This window comes from Falco cherrug, chromosome 7 (genome assembly GCF_023634085.1).
Source record: "Falco cherrug isolate bFalChe1 chromosome 7, bFalChe1.pri, whole genome shotgun sequence".
Lineage (NCBI taxonomy): Eukaryota > Metazoa > Chordata > Aves > Falconiformes > Falconidae > Falco > Falco cherrug.
In genome coordinates, this window is record NC_073703.1 from 8,848,040 (window position 1) to 8,862,310 (window position 14,271).

Genomic DNA, 14,271 nt, shown 5'->3' on the forward strand with positions numbered 1-14,271 from the left:
TCTGTGCTTTTATTAGGTTTTCTAGGGGTCCAGAAGAAAGAGAATGGAAAATACACTTCTTCCTTAAAGAGAAATACAAAAAAAATTCTAAACACAGGCACTGAGGTGCCACTCTAATGGACATACTAGAAATAATAAGACTTCCAGATTGAAATTTTCCAGGTTGCCTATTTGATTTGGTTGCCGCAGGTACTCAGCACTCCTAGATAGCTTTGAAATATTCACTGTAACGTTATTTAACAATTAGGCTGAAAGCATGGGGTGTTCCCTGAGAACTAACTGGGAAGAGCTGATGGCCAAAATCCTGTCTTTTGAATATGCAGCCACACAATTTAAAAGCATTTGAGATTTTTTTCCCTAACTAAAAAGAGGCCTTGAGCTACACAGAGTAAAGGAAGACACTAGGTCCCCATTAAATGGGGAACTATCTGCCTTAGGACTTTAAGTTGGCTAATGTTCAGGGAAAGGTTACTCTAACCACATGTGCAGTGAGCTCCCTATTGATATACCCAATGAGCAATGCAGATGTCATTGCATTGACTTCGACTTAACTCCACTGCAGAAGGACATGGGCTGCTGGTTCATTCTCATGCGTGCCTCTGAAGAACTTATATTAAGGAAAATGATGAAACTTTAGTTGGTGAATTAGGTCTGCAAATGTATCCGTGCAAAAGAAATCCACGGTTTTCAATGTCTCAGGAAAGCGAGGCAAATGCAAGGTGTAATTCAAAGCCATTATACCACTTGCTGTAAATATTGTTTTCATAAAGCCAGCCTACTCATATGCTCAGATAACCCATCCTATTATTCTGGTAGCTACAGGACTCCTGAATCACACCTACTTGAACCTGAGGGATTAGAGGTTTTGCTCTTTAAATAGCATAGGTGCTGGGCCGGCCACATTTTTCAGACCTCTTTGAGGAAGCAGAATTGATTTTTTTTTTTTTAAACAAAAAAATCATTCAGGGCCCCAAAATAGGCATAAGCGAGCCTCCTCCTTTTGTAATTGTGTTTTTAAAAATCAGACACGTAAAATCTTCTGTAGCTGTAGGCTCGAAACCTCTTTTGTGGAAACACTGGTGCACTGTAATTGGTTGAGTACTGCTATCCAGCCTGAGAGGGTGACCTTTCACACTCTGCCCTAAAAGAACACTATAGAAAGAGAGGTGGCGTAATCTGGGTTAAAGGCTTCTTACTAACATGTTGAGAGCTTGTTTCACACACACACAAACAGTTGCACGAAAGCCCCAGCCTGATGATAACTTAGTACTTTAGCATGGTGCTCTTGAGACAGCTCTCTTCTGAGAGAATAAAGAAGGGCCCCTTAGTTGAAATGCAGGACTGAAGCTCTTCATAACCACCGGGCAACTGTTACGAGGGAAAAAGAAAGTTAAAAGAGACGAGAACAAAAGGGGCTATCCTTGTTACAAGGCTCTGGTTCTAGACCTCAAAAACTCCTCTCCCCTAATCTTTTTATTCTTTCTCTCTGTATAGCCCCAGGTTTTGACAGTGAAATCTCTTGTCTTTCTGGGCAAGCATATTCAGTGCCATTTAAGAAATTCCCGTGGATCTGCCTTTTTCATGATCTCTTCGTACACAGAAAAAGAGGAAGAATAAAGGTGAGCATCATCGCTTATTTGATTGAGAAGTGAAAATAATGGGATATTTCTGAAGTTAGGCAATGACAGCCAAACTGTAGCTTGAGTAGTATAAAGACTCTAAACACTGTGCTGTTATATTTAGCACATAGGAATGTGTAAAGATGTGCTTGCCTAGGTTGTGTGCAGACTTGGCACTTTCATGTTTGACTTCAGAGGGACCAAATTCGTGGCTGGTTATTCCATGCCACCAGCATGGGTGAAGGTCCTGGGTGCCATGAGTGCAGTATGATCCCTTAGCTTGCAAAGCCTCCCCAGGGCTAGCAATGTGCCCTGGGCTGGTGGGTCACGGGAACAGCTACTTGCACCTCAGTAGCCCCCTCGCCTCTCCATTCTTTAATGCTTACTTCAACGTTGATTAATATGTTACACCCATCTCTTACAGCTTATAACTTTACATTTTTTTCCACCTTATTCCTTTCCTAAGTTTTCTTTTCCACATGACCCAATTTTCTTTCTTATAAATTTCCACATATTCAACAATTACTCTGCTATTCCAAATTATCGGTATATTGCTACTGTATATGTAATTAATGTTAATAAATTGTTACACACTAACAGTGATTCCTATTAGAAAAAAAAAAAAGGACATTCAGGAATTGCTTTAATGCAGTTTCTTATCTACTTACATCCAGTATGATGTCCACAAAGTAAAACAAGATGATAAAGTTCTATATTTATCACAATATTAGACTCTTTCACAAAGGTTTTTCTTCTGGATAACAGTTAATAGGGCCAGGGAGCTCCAAAGTCAATGCTAAAAGTCTGGTTTGCTCTGGACCTTATGGACTTACAGCAGTCCTCCTTAACTTCATGTGTGTCAGGTAGCACAGATTGCTTGAGCTCATGCTTTCTGTAGTATTTAACTTAATGCTCTTTGTGTCCTCTGCAGCATAGTTCAGCTTTGTTAGCCGTGTCTATGTTTCTGACAACGGTGACCCATTTCCAGTCTTCTGAACTACTGTTTTGGTACTTTTTACTTCAAAATCTTTCAGGACTGGCAACTAAATTTACAACTCTCTCCTCCAGAAAGAAGCCCCAGAAGTATAAGGAAGATTGCAACCACTAGCTGACTTTGATTCATCATGGACGGACCCAATGGTAGTCATCCAGGCTGGTGGGCCAGCCCTGAAGAGGACCAAGAAGACAACCAACCACTCCGAGTTGCAAAACCTGATTCTGAACAAAGCAAATTCAACACTGCTGAAGTTTAGTTTCTCGTGGATTAAAACTTGATCTCTTTACCTTTGGAGACTGAGGTGAAGGTTGTTATTTTACAGGAAAGAATATATTTGATGAGTTAATCTGAGCCTATGGTGGGAATATTTTGTCACAGCACGAAATCATCACACAATACAACATGATTGGCAGCTGCTTCCTAAGAGCGACCCATGGTTGTGGTAGGAAAGGTTGCAGCTGCTCGTGATGGAGAGCCATTGGCAGTCAGTGACGGGGACTTGCCCACAACGTCCCTTTGAACCACGCAGAGCACTGGCTAACCTTCCACATCCCTCGCTTTGGGGTTTGCCCAATTCTTTGCCTCACACCTACAATTTAGGAAATAAATTGCTTTACTCCTGATTAGCTAGTTTACGTATAGGAGAAATTGGGTAGGTATCCAAAGGTATTTATAGATACATCTGAACAAAATAATTGCAGGAGGACTGCACAGAGAAACGCTATCATTTAAAAAAAAAAAAAAAAAAAGAAAAAAGGAAAGGGAAACTGCAGATTTTATTTCTAAACCTTTCCACCAGGAAAGGTTACGAAATTTAGGGAAATGAGCTGCAGCTGACATGCCTGACAAATAACTCTCACGGAATCTATAAAGTGAGTTTATTTGTGCCATCTTTTACAGGAAGGGTTGTGCACGAGTTTTGTAGCATTGCCACTGGGGTTGTTGAAACACCCGGCTGGTGATCAACATTTTGGATGCTCATGAATAACCGGAATATGAGCACCTTAAGCACAAATTCAACAAAGGTTTTTTCAAGTTCATCATCACATATGAGATTGCATCATTCAGAGTGGCATTTATAGCCATCAGTACTATACAACCCATGGTAACAGATGACATTGCATGCTGAAAGAGGCCGTGAAAGGTCTTTCATACTGTTTCCTGTTCCTAATGACAGCTTTTACTGCCAGTTAGGACAGAATCCAAACACATGAAGTCATGATGGCTGTAGGTGTTGATTTGGATATGAAATGTATTAACTTAGCTTATGCAGCACCGATTAACAAAGACAAGGTTTTTGGTGCACGTGTTGTATGCACAGTGCTAGAGAAACCTATAGGTGAAGGGACAGAGGGAATGGGCCTGAGAAGATAGGATAGTACAGTGTTAGCAAACAATTTGATGTACAAAGTATTTTGTGTTAAAAATGTATTTGGATGCCCCCACAGATAATAATTTGGACATCATGCCCTGAGACTCTGTTCCATTTTACCATAAAAGAACATACGTCTGTGGGTCCAGCTAGGAGGTTTCTCAGCTGGATGCAAGTGACATTTATCTCTCATATGTGTTTTTGTTTGTGTGTGTATATTCTGCATGTATACTTTCATGTTTAGCCAAGAATTCCACGTCTATAGAATGCTCATGAATATTTTATAGCTTTTGTTCATGAATTCATTCATGACTTTTATAAATAGTGATAATTTGAAAAAATAATATGTCTGAAAGGCAATACCACTTTACCTATGAATGACCTCTTTCTCTTTTTATTTTCCTTAGTTTGGATATGTTTTCCCAAACAGTCTGTGAAAGTGTTTACTGGTCTATTCACTTTTACTAAACCTGAGGTGTTAACAGTACAGAAATGAACATATACATACTCCCTATGTATAGTTACATCTTTTCCAGCCTATAGCTAACAAGAGACCTTTAATTGCACTGAAACTTGATCTCTGCAGGCCAAATTTGTTGGTCAGTGCAAACTTCAGGGCACGCTGTGCTGGATGGGTCCTGTGCTGCCTGTGGGTTTGCTGCTCCCCAGGCCCAGCCTGGCGTTGATAGCTTGTGGCTGGGCTGTCTCACATTCCTTTTTGGAGTATAATGTGTGTGTGTGTGTGTGTGTATAAGCATGCGTGTGTGCGTAATAAGTAATATAGCATAATCCCCTTCCGATGACAGAAGCTTCAAGTGGTTACAAGTAGCAGACCTGTTTTCAGATGCCTGAGGTAACTGTCTATAAGGTGCATGGTAAAGAAATAATTAATTACACTTACTGGTTGAAATGGGGGAAACGACATATGATAGCATGCTTTTGTTGCAAGTGCTTTGATTCAACACGAGGCAGGATTTTTGGTGAAAGAAGTGTCAAGGCATAGAGTATTTTTCTGCAGTCAAAGGTTGAATTTAAGTAATCACCCAGTGCAATTTTACCCATATCAGATGTTCACAACTACAATGCACACAGGGGGAGGAAAAGAAGTGAAAGATGGAAACAGAGAGAAAAAACATCCCCTAAATTCTGAACATGCAGTCTTGCTGAGTAACCACATTCATAACTGAGTGGGAGTGATTTGTTCTGACAGCACAAGTCTACTAATTTTGCTGAATTAACAGCACTACTAGTAGTGGGTAGAGCAGGAAAAAAAAAGAGGAGATTTGTTATAGACATTCTCAGGATTATTAATTATCAGGTGATATAAAAGATATGTGGTCTATAGTATCACAAAAGTTTGGTTGCATCCTTCTGGTGTGTTGCTTAAGCAACTAAATATCTGGAGCAACATGCCTAAAAGAACAAGATGCATATTTATATTCTAAAATTAAAGCAGGCTTACACTTGCTAGTGAAAGGGAAAAAGCTAGATCAGCCTGGATTCTTTCTTCACTCTAAAGAAGAGGGCATTTCACTAAGGATCTTTAAATTAATGTAAACTTTTTTTGTTCCTCGCCTTTGGAAAGATATGAGTCTAAGATTATTCTCTATTGAAAAGATTAATATTTTCAAAGCAAAGTTTGGAATCCACTTCGACAGCCCAGAGCTTCCAGCTGTTGTTTATGCTATTAGTTAGAAAATCCCAGTGCCATTCTTTCAAAACAAAATTAATAAAAAAAAGCTCTATTGAGTTAATTTTGTGGAATTATGTTAATAAGCACAATTTGCACCATGCAGGTTTACTTTGTGGTTTGTGGTGAGTTTGTAGAGGTTTTGTGAGCAACCCAAATGTGGTGACAGCAAAACCTTTCCAAAGCACAGACTTTTATGCTCTAAGCACAGAATTTCCTTTTGTGGTCAAGTGTGACGTGGTTTTTGGATAATAAATGTCTGTAATAAGGTTTCCTTAGGTTGGCTCAAAGGGCCTGTGCCCCTGTTTTTAATGGCTGTCTTTGGAGACGTTTGGGTTACATATATTTTCTTAGAACTGGAGCACTTCTTAGAGACAGCATTTAATGACCTAGAGGCTGATCCAGAGATGTATTGCTCACTCACCACTTCAGACCACAAGTGCTGACAATATACCTCTGTGTTACCTTGGCTAGCCATTAGGACACGGTTTTATCCAACAGAGGCATCCAAGAGAGGTAGCTGAAAGGGGAGTTAGCTTCAGGTGGCTTGATTGTCCATTGCACATGCAGTTAAGAGCAACTCTGAGCTTCTCTAATTTTTCCCGGTCAGTACCAGAAGTCCATAAAAGGGCTGGAAGGATCTGGAGCCACTCTGCTCTCCCCTGGGAGAGCAGCACGGTGGGAGCACAGCCGCTGCCGCCGCTCAGGCATTCTGCACCAGGAGCATATGTAGAGCAGAAGTTTTCCAACTTCATATTTCATATTTTCATCCTCCTCAAGTCTAAACTGGTGAAAGAAGAAATATCCCCCTTGTGACAGTCTGGATCATCTAAACTGATACTATTTTTGTGGTGGAAGGGAGGGCAGAGGAAGGAGCCACATTTGCTATAGAAACTGTTTTCTATTCCTACATAATAAAAAAGCAGATGAGGTACGGATTTAAAAAAGAAAAAAAAAAAAGCTGAAAGAGGAACCAACATGTTGCCAAAAGCAAACCTACCGAAAAAACCCAACAAAAAGCCCAGCCACAGAAAAAACATGCCTTTTGTAAGGCTCTTTTTGTCGCAAATCAGTAAAAGTTGATTCCTAATGAATTAAAATATTCCAAAAGCTTAAAGCTTCTATCACAGTTGACCTTTAAGGCATGTAGCAGCAAAGAAGTTAATACACTTTGCACATGTTGCAGAGCAACAGGTGGTAGAAAAACCCACGCGGGCTCCTTGCATTCCTTACTTTTCAAACTGGTGGCCCCTGGTATTCTGGGATTTACACTACCTCCCCCAGGCTCTGACTGACAAGCTAATCGGTGTGCTGGGAAGCCCTGAGCTATTGATTCCACTGTAACAGAACACCTCCCCGTCAATGAAACTGCAATGAAATGCTTCAACAACGAAGAAAGGGAGGCATTAGGCTGTTGAGCAACTGGAAGAAATTTGCTTGTAGGTAGTGCGGCAGAAATGAAAAGGCTCTCGGGGGCACAAGCTTGAAAAGCCAGGTTATTAAAAAAGCCACAAAGCTGGAGTCTGGCTGAGTGGAGAAAAATAGTTATGGCTCAGTTAGGCGTATCTAAAAGGAGGAGGGAGGGGAACGCAGCTTTCAAAATTGCGTTAATCCCCCATGTACTTAATTTCTTTTCTTTTATGGCAGCTTGTAGTATAGCAACAAGTATTCAAGCAGTTAATAATTTTAAACAGTTTAGCTTTCCGTAGGCAATATATCTTTAGCCTTAATTAAAATTTTATTTTAGTAGGGGGAAAATATTAAAATGACATTCTGATCATCCTCTAAGATGGAAAATATATGATAATATGAATATTTTATTAGACAAACTATTATTAAACAGCTGGTGCAAAATCCTAGCCACTGATTAGTTTGGTTTGTTTGAAATGCAGGTCACTATTTCTTAATAATGGCCCAACAGCCCTCCACTGACAGGAACGACCACTGACACACCACCTGCAAACACAAAGGTCTTAATATCTGTACCGGAATGCCAATATCCCCAAAACAGAACTGGATTCCCGCAGCCCCAGTCCTGGGGATGGTTCCCACTTTGGAGTAAAAAGCCTTCCCAGCACGTCACCTGGGCATGTCTCTCAGGTGGTGGGTCTGTGCTTGTATTGAGACATGATCTTTGCTTCAGGAGAGCCGAGGGGATGGGTATCAGAAGGTGAATCAGCTTGGCCATTTGAATGGGGGTGGGAGTCAGAGGGGAGCTGTCACAGCTGAGCTTTGAGGCTGGAATTTGCATCTGCCATTAATTCGGGAGCCCGAGTTTGCTGACCTTCAGGCAACATGCATGTCCTATCTATTTACTCAGCCTTTTCCTGAGTGAGCTGTCAGTTTTTCTTTTGGAAAGTTCTTTCCCCCCTGCATGGGTCGTTGAGTACAATAAAAAATGTGTAGGCCTTGATTGCACACGAGGCAAAACGGTGACTTGCTTAGGCAGCCAGATTAATTTTTCAATGACAATAAGATGGCTGATGTACATAAAGTAAAACCGTCAAAAGTGGCCTTTTTGGAATTTTCAATCGCATCAATTATTGCCTGTTGTAGGTTCAAGAATTTTGCCTTGAACAAACAATGGAGGAGGCTTTTCTGTACACTGTTAGTTTTTTTTGGTGGTGGTGGTGCCGTCTATCTGAGTCTATCTATGAACATAAATATATATAGGGCTGTCTTCCTGTAATGGAGTGCTCTGTGTAGAGAGGGGATGGGGAAGCTGGATGCTAAAGGTTAGGCTCCATTTGCTTGGCATCTAAACCTGTGTTTTAAGCATATATGGCCTAGGTCTGCCCACAGGAGCTGTGCTTGAGTGGGTACCGAGCATCGCGTGGCTGCGGTGGGTAGTGCTGGGAGAGCAGTGCCTGGCTGGCTCCACAGTCACGGTAACACGGAGGACATCCATGAGTTAAAAAGGGAGTCAAGGAGGCAGAGAAAGTATTAAAAGAAAATTACCTTAAAAACTTAAAATCACAGAAACCCAACTCCTACCTATACTGAAGCCAATCAGAATATTGACTTTGATTTTGGTTTGACCGGAATAGAAAAAAAAATAAAATCCTTCTTTTATTAAATATGTTCTGTCTGATGGAGAGTGACACATGCACAAATAATGGCTCTTTCCTAAAGCTGACCCGTATCTGTTTGTCTTAATTCTGTTCTCATCCTTGGATGAAATTCCTCTGAGGTTGATGGACATTCACCGAAAACTTGGATTTGTGTCAGCAACATTAATTAAGCTGAATCCAGAAATATGCAGCCCAACACAGAGGAGTTCTGTTTTCCATTTGTGCAGTCTGGGCCAAACTCTCATGGACTTTCCACTCATCAAAATGAAATGCTTCTGCCATGAAATGTATATGAGCAACATACAGCTCAGCTGAATAGCAGGCCAACAGCTGTAGACCTGACTAATAAATTCCCTGAATACCATGTTATCAGTATTTGGGATGTTCTTCTAAACTCAGATATTCCTACTAGTATTTTTTTGGTGGTTTTTGGATTCATTCGATTTGATCTGATAGTTGTTTAGAATTTAGAGACTGAAGTAGTTATCTGATGATGTGAAAAAACCACTGTAGAACGTAGTGTGTCCATTTTTAATGTGAGAGTTATTCAAACTTTTACAGCACTTTTATGCTGGGAATGTTACCTTATAGAAAAAGCAATTTTGAACTCTTTTATTTCACCAATGAGACACTTGTGTTTTGCAAGGAATTTGCCATTTAAAATTTTTAGTCTTGTTTTTCCTTTAAGGGTCTGTAAATTATATTTTTTCCTGATGTTCAAGAAACTTAAACATTAAAAGCTTTGAGACTTTTCCTAATCTATAAACTATGTGTTTGTGTAGACTCTAAAACTGGGCAACACATATCTCTCAGGTCTAGCTCATACCAGTTACTGATATGGAATCCATTTTCTTTCTGCTACTTTGCTTTACTGCAAGTGTAACTGGAGGAGTAGAGGCTGAGGGCCTAGAGACAGGGAGTTCTTTTCTACTACTCACACACAGAAATAAAAATAAAATAATTTTTCAAGATGATCTATGCCAGGAAGTTTAAAAATAACCAGAGATGGCTGGAACACCTTGGAGAAGATAATCAGATCTGTTTATTCCAGATGATTGTTAATAACCCTGTAATTATTGGCTATTATTAGTGAAAATGTAAAAGCAACTAATAGTTGGTTAAAAAAAAAGAAGGTAAAAACCTCAGAAATGTAATGCAAATGGGGTTGATTCCTTTTCAATCAATGGGCTTTTAAGCTTCCTCCAGGCTTTAGATTTGCAGAGAAGTCAGTACTGGCATGGCTTATAGCGGCTGTTAATGCAACACATGCCTATCATTTGCTGTTGACAGGCATTAATAAAAACCTAATCTGAGGAAATTATAAAAAACCTACATATTATGCAATCTGGTTCATGTTTTGGCATGTGGCAAGCATTGGTCTAATACAAAGGAAACCATCATGTATAAACTTTACTGCCATTGTTTCCACTGTAAGGGTAATTACTTTTTTTTTTTTTTTTAATGTTTGATCCTTTAATTGCCTCAATACTCAGGTTTGCTTTGTGATACCATGGTTGTTACTTTAAATCTTTCTTTTACAGAAACAAGAATCCTGAACAGCAGTTACTGACTCCAGGTCAGCAATAGGGAATTTGAGCTCTGAAGATCACTTTTCTGTCCGACTTTACTCCTCTTTCTCCCAAATGTTGGCTTCTCTGGCACATTGTGAGTAGTCCCATTCCCCTAGACCTGAAACCTTTTAAGAAACCTTTCCCCCCCCTTTTTTTTCCCACCTGTGTAACCTCCTTCTCATTAAGGAATGGAGCCTCTTCAACGACATAAGCAAGAAGCACCTACCACTGCTCTAGATGAAAATTTGGCTTTCTTTTTTTTTCTGTGTGGTGGTTCTCTGGTGTTGATGATGATAATCCACATTTTGTTGTGTGCAATTACACCTTCTCCTGAGTTTTTTGGAGCTGCTGGGAATTCATTGGATTTTCCTGCCTTCCCACAGGCATGTTAAACCTTATTTACTAGTTTCATCTTATACAACAGAAAACATGTGTTATCTCTTAAGACACCATAAAGTTCAGTTATACTTGTAATTTGAGGTGTGATAAATTCTTTCTTGCTTGCTTGTTTGTTTCTCTCTTTCTCTTCTTTTCTGTTTCTTTCATAGGATTTGTTTTGTGTGTGTGTGTGTGTTTGTAAGCTCTGTCATAAAGTCTTACAATACTGATACATTTTTGTCACTGCCTGAAGTATTGTACTACTAAACTCTTTAAAATATCTAAAACATGAATGTGTAAGGGAACTTAAAAAAAAAAAAAAAAGAAAGACACAGAGGACAATCAATAATATGAGGGTGAAAAAAGGGGTAAAACAATTCTATAGATATTCAGGCTGGAATGTGAGTGCTAAGAAAAGTCTTTGGTTAAATTCAACACAGATTTGGCCTGCAGCTCTAAGCTGGCAATTCCAGTAGAAGAGCAGACCTCTACCCTGTGGTAAAGAGGTACAGAATAATGCCTCTTTGAATTAGTTTCAAAATGTTGCTGTGATGCAGACGAATTGCTACTAGATGCTGAAGTGCAGTGCACCAGCATAATAGCATATTGTTAAGTCACACTGCCATTAAAGGATATAGTTATTAATCAAATTAAGTCAAAACACAAAGCAAGTACAAATTAGTATCAGATGACATGTCTCACTGCTAGCAGAGAAGAAGGAATGGAGGGACCCTGCCATTTTAAAGGAAAACAATCTTTCATAAAACTAAAACAGAAGGTGAGGGAATGTCCTACTACATAGTAACTGGCAGCTGGTATGTGCTATCTGGACAGTATTTGTCTTTAAATTCACATGACAGTCCTAGAGTGCTGCAATGTAATCAGTATCTTTCAGAAGCTTGGGCTAAACTCTGAATAATGTTTGTTTTTGGAGAGGTGGAAAATGTTTACCAAGAAAGACAAAAGTACTTGAAACTCTCAGGGTTTAATATTTTATTATTTTTCCATCCTCATACACGTATTGTCACTGTAAATTTTTGGCTCCAGAAGAAATGCTAATTCTCATTGAAAGATGGTTTGGGATGGTGGGGGGGGATGTAAATTGCCATTTTGGTAAATTCTGTAGAAACATATCATTTGTGGGTTGTGCAAATGGTCCAAATGTGATTTGTGCATGTTTGTCTAGATAGCCTTCACAACAAGAACGATTCACTTCTTTTGTGCAAGTCTGATAACTAATCACACATGCACACATGGATTTAACCATCATTACGTGTGTGCGAGAATGTGTGTGTACGTGCGTGTGTGTTCCCAAGTACCACAGTGTTAGCTTCAGCGCTCCAAATTCTTCTAGTTACAGTTAAAATTGTTGAGTAGTTTATTGAAAACAGTTATAGTGCCTAAAGGTAATGCAAAGACATTCAGCAGTGTTGTAGGATTAGGACTCTGCATTATGATGTGCACCCTTGCAGTAAATTTAGTTTCTTCATGGATCATCAGAAACAGATATAAAACGGAAGCACAGCCTTCTGCACAGGAGGAAAAGATGCCTTTTCTCTCTCTGGTTTTGAAGACGATGTGTTTGCTCAGGCATTATTTGCATGGCTTTCACAGGATAATCTAACTTTAAAATGATTCTAAATTTTGCTTACATATAGGTTTGCATTTTTTGTAAGTGTCGGTTCAGTTTAGAACGTGACTGGTAGATGGCTATGTGAGTTACCTGTCAGCGTTCAAGTGTGTTTACTTCATTAATGGTTCCTGAGTGTGAAACTTTGTTTCCCTTCTGCTCTTGCTTCCTGAGTCTATGGTTTCCTCATCATCGTGACATTGCTGTGTGGTGCTAACGTACTACTTCTGCACAAGAGAATGTCATCACATGGGATTACAACCTTAAACAAAAGTCACAACAGCAAGGCACTCAATCTCAGGTGAATTGCTTAAACAGCGCATGTTTGTATTAGCGCAAATGTTAATATAGACTGCTTTCTGCCATTATTCATTTGTTATGGGTGACAACACCTGGAGAATATATCTTTCAGAACCGGACAAAGAATAAGCATGGGTCAGACTTCCTTCCTCACTAATAATTGCACTGAGATGCTGCAGAGTTTTTCATTAGTCTACTTGTAAGGTGCCCTGTTAGATGAAGAAGAGACCTACAGGAAATGAAAATAGGGAGACAGAAGAAAGTTCTGGAGGGGTAGTTGTAAATGATGTATATAAATACAGTGGAATATTTATAGTGGAATAAATAAGTATTCTACTGAGTTCAGTAGAATTGAGTCACTAATGAATGGTAAATCATCTCCTCCCTTATTAATGGATTTTTGGTGATAACTTTAAAAGGTATCTCAAGGGTGTATGTGTATGTATCATGACGAATAGAAACAAAGAAACAGGATGGCATTTCAGGGAGTTTCTTCTTGAAATCTTGGAAAGACACAATACTAATAAGCTAAGCTCTAGTAATCTTTGACCACATTAGTGCTTTATGTTCTTCAAAGGTCAGGTCATCATTTGCTTATACCATGGCCAAAATACAGTACAAGGAGCAGGACTAAAAAAACATTTTGAGGGTGGTACACTGTGTGATAGCAAAGGTTTGGAAATCTGAAGAAACAAAGGGTGGGAGGCTCCTGCCAGACAAATGCAGGTCTCTGCATGTAGAGAAGCTGCTGTCCTGGTGGCTTGAAAACAGACTAAAAAACAGCATGTGCACTTCAATCTTCACTCAACAGGAATGGGCTTAGAAAACACCTTAAATTATTTGCTCATTTGAGGCCTGAATAGGAGGGGAATCAGCAATCATTATAGGGTGTTAAAAACAAATCAACCCTCATCGTAATTGGGTACAGCTTCCCTGAAGCAAGCAGAGTTGCACCTGTTTAAACCAGGACTTCATCTGGTCTGCTGAAGGTGAGCTTGAGGCCCACCAACACCTTTCAGATGGATCTACCATAAGTCAACAACTGATGATAACAGCCTTCAACCCCAACAGCAAACAATCCTCATTCCAGAAGAAGTGTTCGGAGCCACACGGGAATACTGGGAAATAAACCTGTTTTGTGAAAGAATGGGTTTTCCACAAATAGCTGTCAGATTAGTTCTGAATGTTCACTCCATCAGTGAGCAAAGTAACGCAGCCATCTTTTTTATTGCATGTATAGAGATACAGGGGAGATACAGGAATCTTATGCAAATTAAGGAGGATTCATGTATGGTCACATAGTAAGGTGGTAATAGATTCAAAGAGCTGTTCCTGACTTGTCTGGATTAAGCAATTCTGATGATGAACCTTAGTTAAAAACAGTTATCGAGATACAATCAGCTTCACACATTAAATATTCCAACCCCAAAAAGGAAACAAAACAGAATCAAAGCTTCTAATCAGTTTATGATCCAGAGATTTTGCCAGCCAAACTTATTGGAAGAAGTAATGTAAACAGAAAGATGCAAGCAAAGTCAGTTAAGTGGAATTTAAGCTGTCAAGCTACAGTGTAGAACTCCATTACCATATCTCCTCGCGTTTTTTTTAATAGTATTCTCTGAAAAGCACTAGATGTAATAAAG

The 14,271-nt window shown here is 39.5% G+C and overlaps 1 long non-coding RNA gene across 1 annotated transcript; it reads left to right on the top strand.

The window, feature by feature from the left end:
• Positions 1-1,245: 1,245 nt before the first annotated feature.
• On the top strand, positions 1,246-2,910 carry LOC114015220 (uncharacterized). Its single transcript, XR_003559019.1, has 2 exons — positions 1,246-1,619; positions 2,688-2,910. It is a non-coding gene; the product is annotated as an uncharacterized LOC114015220 (long non-coding RNA).
• Positions 2,911-14,271: the final 11,361 nt, after the last annotated feature.